Raw genomic sequence first — 19,294 nt, forward strand, 5'->3', positions numbered from 1 at the left:
GTGTGTCAACGGGAATGACGGCTGACGAGGCAGAGACGAGATGACAAACAATACAAATCACGACATGGGTTTGTCAACGCTCCTAAGTGAAAAACAGCGAGGAATTGGAGGAGGCAGGAATGAATAAGTGAATAACTGTCAGAAACATTTTGTTAATAGGATGACAGTTTTTTTTTTTTAAGGTTTTATGGGCTAATTTCTACTTCAGGTCAGCTGTCACCAGAGGATCTTGTTAAACTTTAACTCTGCGGCAGATAAAAAAAAAAAATCACCATGAATAATAGTCATAAGTAATTAACTTGCTCTAACCGTTTAAATACAGATTATCTACTTCACACTAACAGAGGTCAGAGTTGTGTGTCTTCCATTTGCCTTCTGCAAAGTCTTGGAAAGACGGGGTGTGCGGGTTAATGGTATGAGTGGATTAAGGAGACAATATTCATACATAATGCAGACGTTTACCTTAATGGGAGAAACGTGACTGGTGAGCGGTGTTTACATTAAAGGAGGGTGAGAGTTCAATTGAGCTGGGGGAATATTTTTCTGCCTACGTCGGCGGCAGACAGAGTAATGAATTTCTATAAAGTGCATTGCAAATAAAACTAAAGACTCACAAAGGAGATCGCATGTTGATGGTTGTCGGGTGCTGCTGATATGGAAAAACAAACGGAGAAGGTGTTGAGACACGCAGTTGTGAATAGTTAACAACCAAAAACAAAATATCATCTAACCTCAGTCTGAACTTTTCATTTGAATGCAGTCTTTCGTTTCTGTCCTGAGTTGTTGGATGAGTCGGAGACAGAAGGCAGAGAATATGATATCTAGTAAATATTTGAAGATACTGAAGTAATGACCGGTTGGCAAGATACATTTGTATGGACTTTTTAAAATGACTGGTTCTAGTAAATTATTTGCATTATATGACGAACGTCCAGATGAAATTGTATGGACGGGAAATTGTATTTTATAATATTTTTGACAAGATTATTTGCTTAAATCCAGCCCCAAACCATGATGGGTGGTTTGGGCCTGATGTCTGTGTAATTCGATATGAACACTCTCTAAACCACTAGATGTCTGCATGTTGTTATTCCAACTGCCCTAGTTTAATTACGTTGATTTGGCTACTGTGATTTTATCTGAACTGTTCTGGTGAGGTTTAGCTAACAGCAGGTCAGTAGAGTGCAGGGTAAAACAAAAACTTTCTGTCAAGTTTCGACAGATGTTACAGTTGATTCATTGTGATGCATAAAACATAAGGATTGACATCAATCTTTACCATACTTTGTACCAGTGTTTGGTGCGTCGGATTAGGAAGCCCAGTGGGCAGTATCTGGCCCACGGGCCGTAGTTTGCCCAGGTCTTTCCTCTAATCTTGAATATTTCTTAAACAGAAAAATAACTAAGAAATGAATTGTTAGAGGTTTTTTTTTTTTGTATCCCATGTGAATCTGTCACTAAAGATGTAATGTAAATATACAGTAAGTGTAACAGGTTTGAGGGTTAAACTGCCAAATCCTTTTTTTCTCTAGTGTGTGGGGAGGAGTGATAAAACAGGAAGTGATGCCTTTTATAGAGCACCTCTGAAAGACTGACAAGTCGCTACAAAGGATCACACCAACTTGTTCCACTGTGTGTTTGTCTTGCTGTCCAAACAGACTGAGCTCACGGCGGACTGAACACAAACACATGTGCATGTCCAAAGGGCTGTTACGAGTGCATGTATCCACAAGTGTGCTGACAGCATCCGCCCAGCACACTGTATGGCTTGACGTCCTCCCGGCCACAATACACGGCACAATTAAAATAACTCTGCTACGAAGGCCACACGGCGCTGCCTTCTCTAACAGCCAAACAGGAGAACAACTCCATAGCAACACCAGAGAAATGTTTACGTGCGTGGATATTTGGATACACACACACCTTTGGAAACACACGCAGCCTCGGTGTCATAATTTAGTTAGGAACAAGATTTTACTCTGTATTGACTTAAAGAGTCAAAGGAAGAAAATAACGTGAGTTGGAAAGTCATGAACTGCCATTTTTCTCACAGTGGGATTGTGACAGTGTGTGTTCTCATTATGAGCGCACAGACAGCCCTCCGTGGGTCTAACTCTCTGAGTCTCTCTCTCCCTCTCTCCCCTCATCTATCTCTGCATTCCCAGACAGCTTTAGCAGTTCAAACCCTCGCACTGCGGCATTGTCACACACCACACTGGTTGCCATGGAGAAATAGTCCTCCTGGTCTCCAAGGTACCCGAGTCTATTGTCTTTGGCTTCTTTATTTAGATGAAAACATGATTTGTTGGAAGGGATCTACTTGTTTTTTCGCTGCCTTTTCTTTCTTCTTCTTCTTCTTCTTCTTCTTCCTCCTCACGAGCATCAATGCGGCGACGCATGATGTATATTGTTTCATTCTTCTCCCTTCCGCCAGTTAGACTATGCACATGTGTGTCGAGCTCGTCTGATGTTTTGTAGCAATTAATTTCAGTGTGTCTGCATGTCAGCGCCCCAGGAGGGGGGCTGTATAAAAGTTTTCCCCATTGCCACAGCTCTCGCCAGGGCTTATAATTGCCTTCTATTACCAGGCCTGGATGTCACAGTGCCTGCCTGTCTGTCACCAGGAGACTCAACCAGCGACAGATGATGAGGAGAAGGAAATAGTCTCTCTCTACTGCTCTTCTTCTCAGCAGATGAGATGATACAGAGTATAGTTTGGAGTAAATAAGTCGACTAGCACCGTCCCCCTGCCGTGGGGCCTTGTTGTTGTGTAATGTAAAAACTTTAAAATCTGTTCATAACTCCGCTTGGACAACTAACTTAAGGTAAAACAAAGTGAAACATGATCAGTGTGGCTTCAGCCGGCAGCTCAGAAGTGAGCTTCGACCTTTGACTGTGTGTTTATTTGCATGTTTCCAGCTCTGCTCACAGCTGTCAGCAAGCTGCCGCTCTCTGTAGTCACTGGCAGGGACTGAAAACCAAACAGGAAGTGACATCACATCCTTTGCTCCGTGATATCACAAGTCTGAGTTTGAGAGCAAAGGCAAGAGTGAAAGGAGGAAGAAAAAGAAAAAGAAAAAAACCCAAAGAGGAGTGCAGCTGATGGGCAGAGAGAGGAAGTTGTCTGTGTTTGGTTCTCATGCAGTGACTGTGGCTCAGACATCCTAGACTCTGTGGTCTTGTTTAAGGCCAGCCAGGCAAATAAACTCATTCTAATTTAAGTCACTTATCTGCTACAGCAGTGGGGCTACAAACTTCATCTTCATCTCCTCCTTCTGTCTCCTATGACTGTTTAAAATTACCACAATTTTCTTTAAAACCTTTATAATTATATGAAGATTCTGAGCCTGATTTGCTGTTGTGGGAAGTTACTAGAAGAGCTGAGTTTTAGTTTTTTTATGTTTCATTTCTGCATGGCTTTTACAGTAGGAAACAGGATGTAACTGTGGTTCCATGCGTTAGATGTCTTTTTTTATGTTATCTGAAATATGGAAAATATTTTTCAACAGTCACAGATTTTCTTTTTTTGTGTCTGCTGAAAAACAATACACAGGAAATGTTTGTTCTTGAACCCATATCCTCTCTCATTGCGTTACTTTTAAACTTTTACTGCCAATCTAGTTTTGTTTTGCGTATGACTTGTCAGATCAAACAGACATAATGACATTTGTGTTTTCCTTGCATGCAAGGTGATGCAAAAATGGAAGGAGTGGTTTCGGAAACTGTGACGCAACGCTTTGTCAGCGCTGGGTGCAACACAGGGTGAGTTTTTTTTACTGTTGTGTGTTTTTGTGGTGGAAGCGTGTGGCAGCTTGTTCCTCTGGCATACAGTTTGAATGGAGTGGGTGCAGGTAAACATGCTAAAACACATCCTCTCTGTAATTGTACCACCTTATTGACATCCATCACCTTCACACACCTACAGTTTGTCAGTTCACCAACGTTGTCATTCTAACTCTCTTTTCTGTCAGTTAGTGGCTGTTAATCTTCACATTATTTCAACAATCTGTCCTTGTTCTGCTCCGTCCTAATTATTGTCCCTTCAGCTCCATGTTGGCGTGAAGGTGATGCCACACTCCCAACATTCAAATAAAAGCTAAGCCTTTATAGGCCCAAATATAAAAGAGTGACCAATATATCTTCTAAAACAGTGGTTCTCAAACTGTTTATACTCTGTACCACCTGAGAAAACATTGAGCTCTCTGAGTACCACCATGATGACCAACATTAGAATTCCCCTGCTCGTTCCACGTTCAACTTGCAAGTGATTCCATGATTCCGTGTTGCCTGTGCTTACGTGAGCAACAGACTTGCATTGCACCAAAAAAACAAGTAAATAAATAAAAAGACCAGACATCCTATTTCATAATATCACAAATTTTCTCCGCGTACCCCTAGAGAGAGCTCAGTGGTACGCGTACCACAGTTTGAGAACCACTGTTCTAATATACACGTCTCGTCTAACGCTCACCTCAAATGTGTTAAGTTGTTTAATGCATTTCATTATTCTTTTGACGTAAGATGACATCAGAGGTCAGTGTCTGTATATGGGCTGGATCTGACCAAAATACGTATTAGTCTCTAATGTGGTCTTGGTGTGATTCTGACATTAATAGTGAATTGTTTCATCACACATTTCTCAACAGTTTTCCATGACATGATGATGATGTTGGTGATGATGGTTGTAGTGGTGGTGTTGCTCTTGTGTTGATGATGGTATTCTGACTAAGCTCGGCCAGAGCAATAAATAGACACACATTGTTTTGAAAGCTGTCTCAATTTCTCATTGAAAACGGGGAACCAGAGAAAATGAGTCAGAGCAGAAGTGAGGAGGTGCTGAGACAGCAGAGACTGACTTCGGATCAGTTCTACATAATGGTTTAATAGGGAGATTGAACCCTGGAGAGTCGGACGGAAATACTGCCTGGAGAGCAGTACTTAGGCGAAGGTGCTGTTGAAAACAGGAAAAATGTTTTTTCTTTTAAAAAAGGCGAGAGGCCTGCTGTGGATGAATAAAAACAGTTCTAGGTGTGTGTATAGCCAAGCACATCGCACATACAGTATCCCTTATAACTGAGAGAACTAGAGGGAAGAACGGGAAGCGGGTGGATGAGAGGGAAGAAGGAGGGCAGGTCTGTGGGAGAGGAGGGCTGGAACCGTTCCAGGGGAACTCCAGAGTTCTGTTACCCAACATTCCCTCTCTGCAGGAGCTGGGAGAGTACTGCTGCTGCTGCCGCCGCTGCTGCTGGAGACACACAGGACACAGCAGAACAGGGGTGAGATATGTGTGTGCGTATGTGTGTAAGATGAGTGTACGTGTGTGTTGAAAGGGCCAAACACACACATACACACACACACACTCACACTCCTTGCACAGCTATTGCAATGTCACCATAGTAACACACTGACCCTGGTCTTAAAGTTGCGCTACAGGGTCTGATCTCTTACCGACCTCTGAGTAGTGGGGTGGAGTAAATCTGCCTATTTATAGCTGGCCCTTTGGCTCACTTACTTCTAGTGACAGTAAGAGTTAATCTGTTTCACCCTAAGCCTCATCACATCCTCACCGGTGTGTTTACAGAGGTACAACAGTAGAAACAACCGGGGGAGTGTGATTGTGGCACAAGTATTCAGACATGAGCTTTTCTATCTAGAAAGACTTAGTTTTACATTTCTTCCTCTGTGTGTGGATTTTTTTGTTTGATTGGTCCATTTTCCTCCCATATTCCAAAACCATGCAGGCTTAGGTTAGTTGTTCTCTCCTAATTGACCCCAGTGTGAATGCTAATTTGTCTCCATATATGTCCCTGTGATTGACAGCTCAACCCACCTTCAGCTGAATTGATGAATGTAACGAGACTAGACCTTGCAGGGACATGACATGGTGGTAACTTGGTCACTATACCTTGTTTTTCCAATGTTGTTTTCCAATAACACATGATAGTTGGCGTAAAACCCCTTGACAAGGCAGACATTTCAGTTCCTCTTATGTGATGTCATCGTGTCAACCTGAGTCAATGTTCTTGCCTGATTCATTGTGTTAGCCTGAATCATTGTGTTAGCCTGAGTCCTTGTGTTAGCCTGAATCATTCTGTTAGCTTGATTCCTTATGTTAGCCTGATGCCTTGTGTTGACCTGTATCGTTGTGTTGGCCTGATTCAAACACCTGGTGTGGTGTTATGACATGTATGTTATACAAACAGGCATCAGTTGAGAGCTTTAGCTAAAGGAAAGATCTAATCCAATAAACTGATTAATGATGACCTCATCTGAGACTCAGTCAGATGAGCTCCAAACTGACTTTTTTGGTGTAGCCATCATGCACAGTGAAGTTGTCTCACTAATTGGCTCAGGCTGTTTTCTTTTGCGACTGACTGCGTCACACGGTGAACTTAACCTCAGCCCAGACATAAGTATATTAACATGGTTAACAAGTAAAAATAGCTCAGAGTGTTTAAATTTAAACCCTGTGTATTTAGAAGTGGGTATTTTGGGCACCTGTGATCTGGTTATTGGTATAAATCCGTCTCTGTGGTCCTCAGTGAGGAGTGGAAACAGTGACAGGGACCTGTTTTGCCACAACTCACTTCCTGTGTACTGTGTGTGTAGTGAGAAAACCACAACCTTGTGACGCAACGTTCGGAAAAAAAAAAAAGAAAAAGCGACAGAGGCGTGGAAAATCAGCAATGAGGAAGTTGCGGCCTAGTTTGAAAAGGAAAATTGGTGACTGAACTAAAAGTAGATACTGTATGTGAACTGTAACGTTTCCTGTGGGTGGACTTTCCCCTTTACGATAACATGATAGGCAGAGTGCTGATAAGGCGAGCAAAGAGGTGAATATATTGTTCAACAATACTACTACTAAAACTTTATCAGTACATCTATATTTTCATAGAAGAACTTCACATTAATACCAGAGAGAATACGTAGACACTACACCAGGGAACTGGTTCATTTCTGATATGCGAAGAGCTCCTTCCTTTGTGGATGCTTTTACTTCCTGTGGATCATTGTTTGCAGTGACCTCTCCTAGTAAGCATTGCATGCCGAGAAGAATCAAAGAATAATAAAAGGAGCGTAGAAATGGACTTTAGCTTCTGCAATAAGGACTAGTGTGCTGCTGATGATTTCCTGGTGATAACCCCCAAAGGAAACTAGCAGAGAAATGTGACTACCTTACTGTGTTTTTCCTGTTTGTTTTGATGGATGTCTTCGTAAGACACAAATGTGTTCCCAAGTCAAGTCAGGTCAATTTTATTTCTGCCCAAAACACATTTTGCCTTAGTGATCTTTACAGTTTTACATTAAATTAGAATTATGACAAATTCAGCAGATTCAGACTCACGGAGGAAACACGGAAGGTCAATCTGACGTTGATGCTGTATAAGGAGAGTCTTGCTGCAAAGTGAAAGAACATTCCACACACCCAGTTGGCATGATTCCATGATTGTTTTGTTTTTTTATTATTTGCCGTGATTATTTTTAGGTAACTGACATTTTGTTGAACCAATGACAAGTCATGTGTCATCAGTAGTCATGTGTAGCTAATTAATTTGATTTAACTATTATTTCAACAGAGAGAGACATAATCGACTGGAACTTCATAGATTTATTTATTAGTAGGGTAAAACATAAATACATAAATAAATAACGACTTTAAAACAGCTTTTCTTGTTAAAATAGCAAAGTTGACCGCTTGCAAAATGACCCATCATTCCTGAATGGTTTAATTGAGAATTTCATAAATGTGCATATTAAGCAATACATATAAGTAGGTCACACCATGTAATTAACAAATTCATTACATAGTTGTTGATGTTCAGGCTAACAGACCATCATATAAACTAATTACACGAGGTACATTTAAAAAAAAAACATAGTGAATGAATTATTTAAATAGATTAAATAACAATACACAATCATTATGTCTATGTAATGAAAATATATGATGGTCTTTAACGTAGTGATCTTTAATGTCCCCACATGTGTAGCTGTGTATCTTGTACAGCTACACTCGTGGGGACAATGTTTTTGTTGTTGTGGGGATACGGTTTTTGTCGAGGTTCGAGATCAAGTTTGGAATTAGGGTTGGATTAGTTTTAAAGTAAGGAGTAAGATTAGGCATGTATTTATAGCAGATATAATTAGGGAACACTTATGTCAATGTGAAGTAAAAAAAAGCTCTCTAAATGTCTTATGTCAATGTGAAGTAAAAAAAAGAAAAAAAACCTCTCTAAATTTGACAAAGACAGGTTTATGGTGTGACATTTTTGCCCTAAGATCATGAATTATATCTGCTGCAAAATCATAACCACCAGAACACACACACACAGGCATGTCATACACATGATGTTTATACTTTATATATCCACACACATACACACAAATATATCCAGCGGTACAGAAATATCATTTAAGCACTGGCCATAAAGTGTGTGAATATCTCAGGAGGACAAAATCATCCAGTTTGTTTTCAGGGATTTCTCTGCATTGATCCAGACTCTCGACAACAGGGAATATCTTTCTTTGAAACAGCACCAAATCTTGTGGATCAATAAACTATGGTCGAGACCTAATCACAGCATCCCCTCCATGTGGCTGCAGAAAATAAAGTTACCATGGTGACCCCTCCTCACTGGGGACATATGATAGAGAGTGGAAGTCATAAAGAAGTCCGTGTGAATATGTGTTTATGTGTGTTTGTGTATGGGGGGGGGGGCAGAAAGGAGGTGCAGGGGGGGAGGGTTATGACAGGAGGGAGTAAAAAAAACCCTGGGGTCCTCCTTTATTGTAAACCTTGTTTGATTCACTTTGACGGAGCAGAATAGAAATTTCTATTACATAGGTTTATTCCATAGGTTGACGGCCTCTCCTTGACCACACACACACACACACTTTTAGAGATGAGTGAAAGGATCTCAAGGTTAGCAGCAGTCCAGGCAAAACATACATTGAAAAAGGAAACATTGCACATCACTCTTTTCTTTTTCATGATCTGCTCCACATTCCTGTCATTATTGATGAAGTGACTACATTTTTTTTTAATCCCGTCACAGCACATAACAGTATTATAGGATTCACTCTGTATATACTCTATACCATTCAAACAAGTAAACAGCAGCCAGTGCTAACACAGATTTGTACTGTGGGAAACTAGCTAATGTTGGAGGACACGTGTCTTCTTATTTTGAGCCAAATTAACAGGTACCAAGTCACAGTGTAACAATCTAACCCTATTACACCACAATATAGAATAGTTAGGCCAGGTCTTCTGGAACAGCAATAGTTAGGTTTCCATTTTTGGTTTAATACAACAGGAACAGTGGCGCCCCCCAGATGTTTTTCACAGAAATGTCCAGTCGTGCCCAATAAAAGTTTCAGACTGGTACATAAAAAAATACATAGGAAAAATACTAGCAGCATTTTTTAAGATTTTGCATTTTTACAGTACAGTAATTTTATGTTAGCATTTATTTTGTGCTTTTTTTTTTTTTTTATAGGTGGTGCTGTACCTCTGAATCCTCACTTCTGGCCTCGAGGTTGGCACACATGGGTGTCCACGTGATGACCACCGTGGTGACACCGGGTTTGACCGGTCTTGGCCCACACAGTGACACCAACTGTGCCAATTTACCATCAACTGGACGGTAAGCGGCAGCGACACATGCGCTCACTGCCACCGATGGAGACCAGAGGCAGCTGATCAAGGCCAAGTCAAGGTAAATAAGGAGGATTTCCAAGCCTTTGAAATCAAGACATTCAAAGTCAAATTTACTTCCATCAAATAAAATCCGGACAGTTTAAAGATCTGACCTGACATCAGCAGCACAGGGAGGTGATTCTGTTGCTAGTGGGCTGTAAAAAAACACAGAGAACAGATTCGCAGAGACAGCCCATAACAGCCCCCTTGGAACCAATGACTCAGATATGCAGATGTGTTTACTTCCCTTCTGTTTCCCACCTCAACCAGCTCACAAAGGCAGAGCGAATGAAAGTGCCTGATAATGTTTTTAAGTGTTCCATTTATATATTTATTTGCCATTATGAAGAACTCCATTTTTTTTCCCCACTAAAACTTAGACACGCTCTTTAAATGAGCTCTCTGCCTCTACCCTCTACTCCCTCTCTCCCTCTCTCCCACCCTCCCTCCTGAGCGTATTCCTCTTTTATCTAATGCAAAGCGCTGCTCTCTGTTAGTTTCCGTCTGACACCATGCCAGCAGAGTCATCTGTAAAGGGACTCATGTAGGGATTAAAACCCATCAACTTCACTGCTTAAACAGAGAGGTAAACAAAAATAAAATGGGAAAAACAAATAAATAAATAAATAAAATGAAACAAAAAACTCCAGACAGTTTTAAGAAAACTTGTAGAAATGCAGATTGTCACCTGACCCTCAGGCAAGGCAGCCCTAAATATAATAAAGAGAAGACAACAGAAGCAGACGAGGCGACAAGACACGGGTAATGTGTTTTCTCTGCTGGTGTCGTCTGGCAGATCTGGGATGATTGAGTGCTGATGCTTGCCCGGGCCGCTTCAGACGATCCCCCCCCCCCCCCTCCCCCCCAAGCTGGTACACACATGCACACCCTTCAACATGTATGCACAGCATCTCTTTCTTTTTTACAAGCCCACACACACGTGCGCAAATGTCTTCCTGTCATTTGAGTGACAAGAAACGTCAAGGTGAATGAACCGTCACTGTCACAGCTTCTCTTCATCTCTTTTCTTGGTCGAGGGAATATTTCGGTCTGATGCTTGATTTTATTTATATTGTGTGCGTGTGTACTCTTTTTTTTGTAACTTTTATAGGACCATTTCCTTAACAGTTGAACGTGTTACAGGACCTTGTTTCTAAGAATCTTTTTTTCTGAAAACGTATTAACCAGACAATGATTCTCTCAAGTCATGAGTGTCACTGAATGCAATGCAATGTTTATTTGAGGCTAGTTTATAATTATTTTTCAAAATTTTAAATAAACAATCAAAGTTTTATTAAGGTTACAGACCCACAAATGCCCTAACATCAGCCTGTGTTGTAAAGCTACCCTGATGGGGACTTTTTTTTAATAAACTGTAAATCCCAGTAGGAAAGCGGATAATTTGATCTTCATGATTTAGTTTAGGTTTAAGATTAGAATTAAGACCAGGTTTGGTTTAGAATAAAGATTGAGATTCAGGGTAAAGGGTTAGTAAAGGCCTTATGTCTGTATGAAGTCCTCCAAACTCATGGAAACCAGACTGGGTGTGTGTGTTCTTCATTGTGGGGGTGTGTCTTAATTACAGCAGGGTTTAGTGAATTAGGGCAGGATATGTAATATACTCACATTTGCATAATCTTTGTTGAAGAACAGCTTAGTGACAAACACATACGCTGAAACAAAAAAACATAAAAGAGGCGAGGGTTTCATCATTAGAAAAACATGCTGCAACATCTGTAATGGCAGTCTGTCTGTAGTTGCAGTATATTTTCATAATCACTTCATATTGTGAAATTGTCAGCAGCAGATACAGTCAAACAGGTGCTGGCTACAGAGGAAGTTGATTGGCCTGGTTCCATGATCCATTTTCCCAAGGCTTCCACACCCCTGCAGCTGTCCTCCAGAATATGAGAACCGTGTGTGTGTGTGTGCGAGTGTGACTCATATGAGAACCGTGTGTGTGTGTGTGTGCGCGAGTGTGACTGTGTGTTATAAGAGCAGGCTTGTGGTTATGATGAATTCATTCCAAATTGCTTGCCAATAATCCGGACAAAGATTGTCATTGATAAAGAACACTAAAACGGACCAACAAATAAAAATAACCATAGATTTCCCAACAGAAAAGCAACTTTTAACCTGTTCCCTCCCTCTTTTTACATGTTGGACTGATTTAAAATATTCCCAACATTTGAAAAGCCTGACCTGCTTTCAAAGAAGTTTTCCCTGATGTTCAAAGTGGAGTCGAGTAAGCGATTTGCGAGGCTTTTGGCTGTTTTGCATAGAGGAATGTTCTGAACCTTGCAGTGACAGGCTCTGCCCCACTGAGGAGTCGACTTTGACTCCACTCATTTCTATGGGAAAACACTTCCCTTTCTCCCGTTCCCTCCTCACTCTGAAGCTGCAGATCACATGAAAAAGATAGAGGAAGGAACATGAATAAAAACTGAACTCCCTTCTCTTAGATATGTCTCTCGATGCCCCTCAGATCTTTAAGACTTCATCACAGGGAAACTGAGGTTATTCTACGGAAACTGAAGGACTACGACTCCCTAATCTACCGTAAAAAACCTGGAGAACGCATCCATTTTTATACAGCTTTACCTTTTCTCTTCGCTCACGCATGTGATATTTTTAGATTTAAATTATGGAAGGTAGCCGTACAGCCTCAACCGCCTGACAGACGGTTTCCCTTTTTTTAATTAGTGTTAGTATGAAGGAAGGACTGGTCCCTCTGTCCTTGATCATTTCAGTCCAGGAAAACTCATAGGGAGTTTTCATTTTTAGTATGAAAAATAATTTGACGAGAATTTTTTATGATTTCTGTCAATTTTTTACGTGGTCGTCTACAGGGGAGAAAAGGACCACAGAGATCAGATTTAGGACTTTTACCTCAGTTGAAGTATTTTGAACTTGGATATTTCTACTTAAAAAATTAACCGTTGTATTTAAATATCTGTTGTTTTACTGAATTCACGAGATTAATGTAAAAAATATGCATTTTCCCAAAGGTATGTGATTAATTAACTGCATAGTTTAAAGAGGAGTTTATATTACTATAAGTTTGAAGTGAGTATTCATGCCTTTTTTCATATAAAATGTGTCTATAAATATGTATATTGTCAGACGTTTGGGGATAAACCCCCCCCCCCCCAAAAAAAAAAAAAACCAAACATTGGACTCCTGTGTATTTACGGTTAAAGTTCTGGCGACAGAAGACGGCAGAGAACCGGAACAAAAAATGTTATCTCCCTGAGCAGGAACCAGGCCAGACATATTGACTGATGCCGCGAGCATAATGAAAACATCCCCTGCAAATTGAATCTGATTGGATATCAGCTATCAGCTGTCGTTCAACAACAGCAGGGCAATTGAGCTGCCAGCAGCATCCCTTTTCTCTCACTCTCATTAAACACACACTGAACTGCAACAGGTCTGGCCTCACTAATGGCTCTTCCTGGTTTTGCCCTGTGTGTGATCTTAGCTTCATTGGATTAAAATGTGAGTTTGTTTGGGAAGTAAAAATTCCTGTCGAAAAGTTTGTTTACTGGTAAATTTGGTAGAGCGTGGCAGCAGCTAATCAACACTGATTTTAACTCTTTGTCTGAAGCCATTTTTGGAACCCTAAAACGCGGTGTGTATGCATGTGTGTGTGTGTGTGTGTTCTCATTAGGCGAATAGCAAATCCAGCACCTGCAGTGACACCAGTGTTCTCCCTATACCACGTCCAATTTAAATAAAGAGTGGGGGAAGAGAAGCAGAGATTTGGGGATGACTCATGTTGACGTCAGGGGGCGGTGACAGCTGGAATTCATGGATAAATTTGGGAGGGTCACCTGATTTTATTTTTTAAGCTGCTGAAGACACAGAGGCCCCAGCATGAAGTTTACCCTCAGGAGAAGCAGGAAACATCGCCCTCTTTTGGGGAGCAACAGTACTACTATTAGGGCAGGAACAAAAAAAAATCATTCTCACCCCTACACTTCCATAACAGCCCACAGGAGTCCCGGCTAAATTAAGTGGCTGTTATAAGTCACAGAAGTGTCGTGGCCCTTGTGTGAACGGACACAAAATAACTCAGGAATGTCTGAATCTCGTAAAGCGCCTTCCTTTTAATTGTCCCCCTACTGTTGCTCAAAATAACAGGATTATATCTAACTCTCCAGTGACAAACTGTGAGACCGAAATTTATATTCTCGCTCTTATCTGCTGTTGTCACTGCAGATCCTCAGCCCTCCCTCCCTCTCCGCCTCCCCCTCCCCCTGCTCCCTGGACATCACTGGGCCAACAGATTAATTAGACAACTGATGATAGCCGTGTTCTCTCTTAGTGCTGGCCCACTGAGTTTTGCTTTTCTTTTTCACTTCTTGTAAGCTTCTAATTTCTCACATTACATTAATGGGGCAAACTTGGAGAAAATCACCCCGGGAAAAAAGATATGGAGTCTCTCTTTTTTATCTCTGGGGGAGCTGCAGCCTATCCTAAAATATCCAAGACAAAAACAGCAACTGTAACTCCAAAAAGTTTTAATTTTTGAAGCGGTGTTGTTGCAGCCAGCTCTTCATTTAACAAAAGTGGTGACTTAATCAGATGTTCAGATGTTCCATATAATAAGCCTGTGTTTCATTCCTTTACAGTCCCTGTCATCCCTGTCTGGACAAAGGTCCTGGTTAGTTGCCTTGGAAACTAGCATATGACTATTAGGAGAGACACGCTGGTGAAAGCGCAAGGAAGCCTGCCTGGTAAAGGTAAGTCACACAAGGACCTTGTGGTCAAACTGATAACGAGTGATGAAAATCAAAGGCCACGACTCGGTGGTGGTTGCGATTCAGGAGAGCTGGAGAAAGGCATCTTTTTCTGAAAGCTTTGAAAAGAGCGGAAACACAATGGAGCAAATATTGTGTCGCTTTTAGCGCATGTCAAATAAAGTGGAGAAATCAATAGAAAAATAGCAAATTGATTTTTTTTTTCCTCTGGCGTACAAGCGTATTCAGTATAGTACACAGGCGAAGACGCAGTACTGTCTGACAGCAATTACTTTTTTATTCATGCGCACATTTTTACACACACCGCTTCTGTGCTATTGATGCTCTAACACGTGCATTAATTACATGTGTCTGGAGTGTGGGCCCTACTTCTTCTGCCTAACACTGCACCATTATGTATGAGTCCAGGTCTGCAGCTCCGTGCTCTTTATTCATGTTCTTTGAGGAAGCTGTCAGGCCTAATTAAGACGACATGCTTCTAACCAGCCTGTTTGTATAGTCGCTGCTCGCTCTATCTGTTGGACTTACTGCCGACTGTGCCTGTGTTTCTGTGCATTTATGTGTAGAAATGCACTTTGTGTGTGTGGCTGAATTGCAAAGTACATGTAAATTTGCAGGCAGCACAGAGAGCAGTAGTGCCAGTTACAGCAGGACATGATGTTTAACTGTGTTGAAATGATCAGAGCTGGAAGAGTGCAGCTCAACAGTAATGTTAACAAGACATAAAGTGAGAGTTGGTTCTCACGCTGAAGGTTTAGTTCTTCAAATGGTTTGTGCAGCAGAGCTTAAAAAAAAAAATTCATCAATATCTTTACAAGGTCTTTGCTCAAGGCGACAGGAGAAGAATAGATAGCATAAATGTTAGCGTTTAGGAATTGTCTGTTTTTATGAACTAATCTTTAAGCTAATGACACTCGCTGGTAAGAAGTGAGGACATCTGACATTGGTTTTTGAAACTGTTTCAGCTTTTTCTGCGAGATCTTGTGAGTGTTTTTCTCAGGTTCCATGTTCTTTTCACCGGAACTTGTATCTCGTATCAAACTTGGAGCAAATTGTGAGATCTCACAAAAATATAAAACATCTTTTCACTGTCATAAATATAAATATAAATGCCATTTTATTTTACTTCAACACCACTGTATCTGCTTGGTCTGTTTCTTTGCAACAGCGTGTCACCAACGCCAGTATTTTCTCCCACTATATCTTACCTGATCCAGCACACCTGGCTGCACACTCCGAGTCTGAATCTGATGATGATTTATTTATTTTTAGGGGTGCAGCAGAGCTTATTGTTTTTTTTTTTTAAACTTGACTTCGTCCATCACGTTGCCCGAAAATGTTCAAAACAAAAACAACAATAATCAGTTTGTCATTAATGTATGGAGTCTTCAACCAGGCGATTTCATCTATAAATTATAGACAAGTCTATAACCTGACAACCTTTCTCTTCTTGTCAGTGGGAAGAATGAGTCTCCACAGATGTTTTGACATCAATACTGACAGGAAAGAAGCTTTTATGAGTTGTGTGTTGTGTTTAATTTTCCAGGTTTAAATTCAGTTCCCCTTCGCCCTCTCTTTTCATCCAGGGTAACACAGGGTGCAGTGAGTGTTGGCTGCACCGCCAGGAGAGCAGAGGTCGGTCTATCAGTGACACCGCAGCAGCCTCATAAAAGGCAATAGAGCAACTCTACAGGGCATAATTCGATCACAACAGAGCCGTGGTGAAAACAGAGACGGAGCTTGGCAACTTAAAGGCAAAAGAAAGCAGATGAAGGCGGTGCTACAGTAAATGGTGAGCATCAGATTACCATGACCACAGAAGTGAGGGGGAGATGACGCTCATCCGATCTGATTTAAAGGACGGAAGCGTAAAAAATGAAGTCATCGGTTCGGCTGTTCCTTGACCTCGCCGAGGAGTGTGTGTGACAGGGAAAGATAAGAATTCTTCATGCTTGGAGAAAGACGCTGCCTAATCGTCCAGACTGTGACTGGACACGGGGAAAGCTTAAAAGTGAAAAACTCCTAATATTTTTATGCACATAGACAAGCACAGTTGGCCCATGCAGAGCTGGGGGCTGTGTGTGTGTGATGAGGCCATCAGCAGCTAACAGTCCTCCAGACGTGACACAAGTCATTTCACCTCAGCTCCACTCTGCTCATGCACATTTCGAGGATGGTAATCAAGCCCATTACTGATGCCCCCTCTCTGCGGATGCAGCCAGTCTGAACTTTGCATGTCTGTCTGTGTTTTATCAAAGGTCTGTGAGAAACATTTAGGTGAAAACGCTGTGATTAGGCCCCAGTATTTTCATTTAGACTGTTTGTTCTACTTCTGCCTGGCTTTTAGTGTGCGTGATTGTGCACAGGCGTGTGTGTGTATGTGTGCGTGTTTGTCCTAGACTATTGATCCGACCAGCCCACAAAATTAAATGAGAAGAATCGAGGCTGAGGTCGACATGGAGACCGATGGAGAGAGTGATGGATGGCAATAAAAGAAGGAGCGCAATAGGCAGGCAGATTTTTTTTTCCTCTCTCTAGGTATATATGTGTGTGTGTTTATGTGTGTGAAAGTGTGTGTGCGCGTGTGCCTGCACAACGTTAAATTTTTCATCAAAAGTAAAAAGATTTCACTAAGATTGTGCAAATCTGTGTCAGCACCGTGCACCTTTGAGGTTGTTATTTGTGCTTCCAATTACTGGGTTCAATATCACAGCTGGTGACACCCACCTTTGACTGACTGTAGCAGAGAGAAGGAGAGAGAGGGAGAAAAAAAAGGAGCGAGAGCAGTCAGAAACTTTGTAATGTATAAAAACACTGAAGGTTTAAAACATTTTCTTTCACACTTCTGGCTGCAGCTGTGACAAGAATTGTAACGTTAGTTAGGTTCAGGTTAAAGGCTGGATACGATGTAATATCCTACATACAAAAACATAGTAGTGGATATATGGAGCAAAAGTAAGTTTCTTTTTTAGGGAGATGATGTTGAGAGAAAAAAATGCACTGATCCCAGAACGTTGTATAGATATGACTATTCTGAGCCCCTGCCCCCCCCACTCCCCATTGTGGTGGACACATTCACACCTTGTTGCTTTAAGACTCCACTATATATTATTTAAAATGTAATTTAAAAATAATTTTGTGCAATTGGGCCCAATCTGCCAAAATAATCTCCTCCTTTGAGGGACCTGCCCCCCGCTTTGGAAACCACCAAATGTGAAAGAAGAGATTTAAAATTTGCGAATATTAAGTTATTGTTTTGAAATGAGGGTTGTTTTTTTTTTTGGTGGGGGGGGGGGTTTACATCTTTCTTTGAGGTGTACGGCTCCACTGACAAGCGGCGTTTTTCTTCCAGTTTGCTCAATTTGTCAACCTGGGCAATGGAATGCAGCACCCCACAGGCATGGAATGGAATTGCAGACAGTAGGTAAGACCAAAACCTTTGGTTAGCTCAAAACACTCAAGTCATTCATACACATTCCACACACACACACACAGTGAACAGCGTGCGCCTCCACAACATGAACTCTTTAAATTCCTGCTATTTCAATCTGTTCTCCACTCTTTCATCCATTAGTCTGGTCGTCTTCTCTGTGTGCGTACATCATTTGTGATGTTGTGCTGTGTTTCTTCTGCAGGGGTGGAGAACGTGCATGTGTAGACACACACACACACACACACAGTCCCTCTTTGTGTGTGTGTGTTTGAAACGTTCGGAGCCAGCAGTGGAAATGTCACAAGGTCGCTGGCATGATGGCGTATTAATTAGATCCATCTAACTCAGAGTGACAGCAGATGAACAGGAGCTCTTCATCTATCAATGTAAGTAAGAGCACACAATCATTACTTTCCATGAACACACACACACACGCGGACAAATGGCCATAAAACGCACATAAGTAACAATACACACACGTTTGTGTGTCCTTGGTGTTCTTGCATCTCTCTCTGAGTTCCACTGTAGAACCACATGTAGGAACAGCCACGTTGTCAGTGTTCACCTGCAAACACGGTCGGTTGCTGCGGCTCGTACAGCGCGGTCTACCTACAAGTCGATGCACAGGAGGTCGCCATCTGTGCATGTTCAATACTTAATTAGATCCACAGCCACTGAATAATGCATCTGTGCAACAGAAATAGCGTGGAGGTGGGGAAATCCTGAATGTTACGACAGGGGTAAATTTTAACACGTTCTTCTGACGCACGCTCCAAACGGTCCTGTTTTTATTTCTCTTCAGCTCGTATCGTCAGCCTAACCCAGGCCCAGTGAGTCAAACTCATTAACTCAGTGGTGCGTAGGTTATGAAGGTATTTTCTGCCCAAATTAATTTTCACTCCGTCTCTTTGTTGCTTTCAATATTACTAACTCGGAATTTTTCTCAGTTTGCTTTTTAATTTCGAACAATCGTTAGCTGGAGAATGTGGACGATTAGCGGCACAGAGAGTGCTAAAATATCTTGCAGAGTAAATACGATTTTCAGTTAATACTCTAGTTTCCAATTTTTCCTATTAACCCATCAGTAAATTTAATTGTGTGTGTCAGCGAGGTTTTCATTGTCAGTGATGTTGTGTACATATGTACACGTATGGTTTTTGTACTTGTTGTTTTTTTTTTCAAGAACTTCCTGTTTTCCTCTGACCTTCACTCGATACAACTACTGTTCGTAACACTCAAGGCCAGACCAGCTCCCAGAGAGGATGTTACCGCCTCTCTCTGTATACGTATATATATATATATATATATTTACCTGTGTTTGATTGTCTCTTTAGCTGTTATTTCTAATATATGCTCAATGCCAACAAGTGCCCAAAAAGTACCACAGCGTTTTCCGTT

At 41.3% G+C, this 19,294-nt stretch overlaps 1 long non-coding RNA gene across 5 annotated transcripts in view; it reads left to right on the forward strand.

Annotated features, from left to right (window-relative positions):
• The window catches only part of LOC103391198 (uncharacterized), a 68,165-nt gene that overhangs the window by 38,449 nt on the left and 10,422 nt on the right, over window positions 1–19,294 (forward strand). For all 5 annotated transcript variants that reach the window (XR_003051914.1, XR_003051915.1, XR_003051913.1 and 2 more), the window contains 7 exons: window positions 3,690–3,762; window positions 5,208–5,276; window positions 9,501–9,719; window positions 14,335–14,445; window positions 16,050–16,255; window positions 17,816–17,887; window positions 18,099–18,282. This is a non-coding gene — a long non-coding RNA (uncharacterized LOC103391198). The remainder of the gene's footprint in view (window positions 1–3,689; window positions 3,763–5,207; window positions 5,277–9,500; window positions 9,720–14,334; window positions 14,446–16,049; window positions 16,256–17,815; window positions 17,888–18,098; window positions 18,283–19,294) is intronic.

This window comes from Cynoglossus semilaevis, chromosome 15 (genome assembly GCF_000523025.1).
Source record: "Cynoglossus semilaevis isolate Cse_v1.0 chromosome 15, Cse_v1.0, whole genome shotgun sequence".
NCBI classification, from domain to species: domain Eukaryota; kingdom Metazoa; phylum Chordata; class Actinopteri; order Pleuronectiformes; family Cynoglossidae; genus Cynoglossus; species Cynoglossus semilaevis.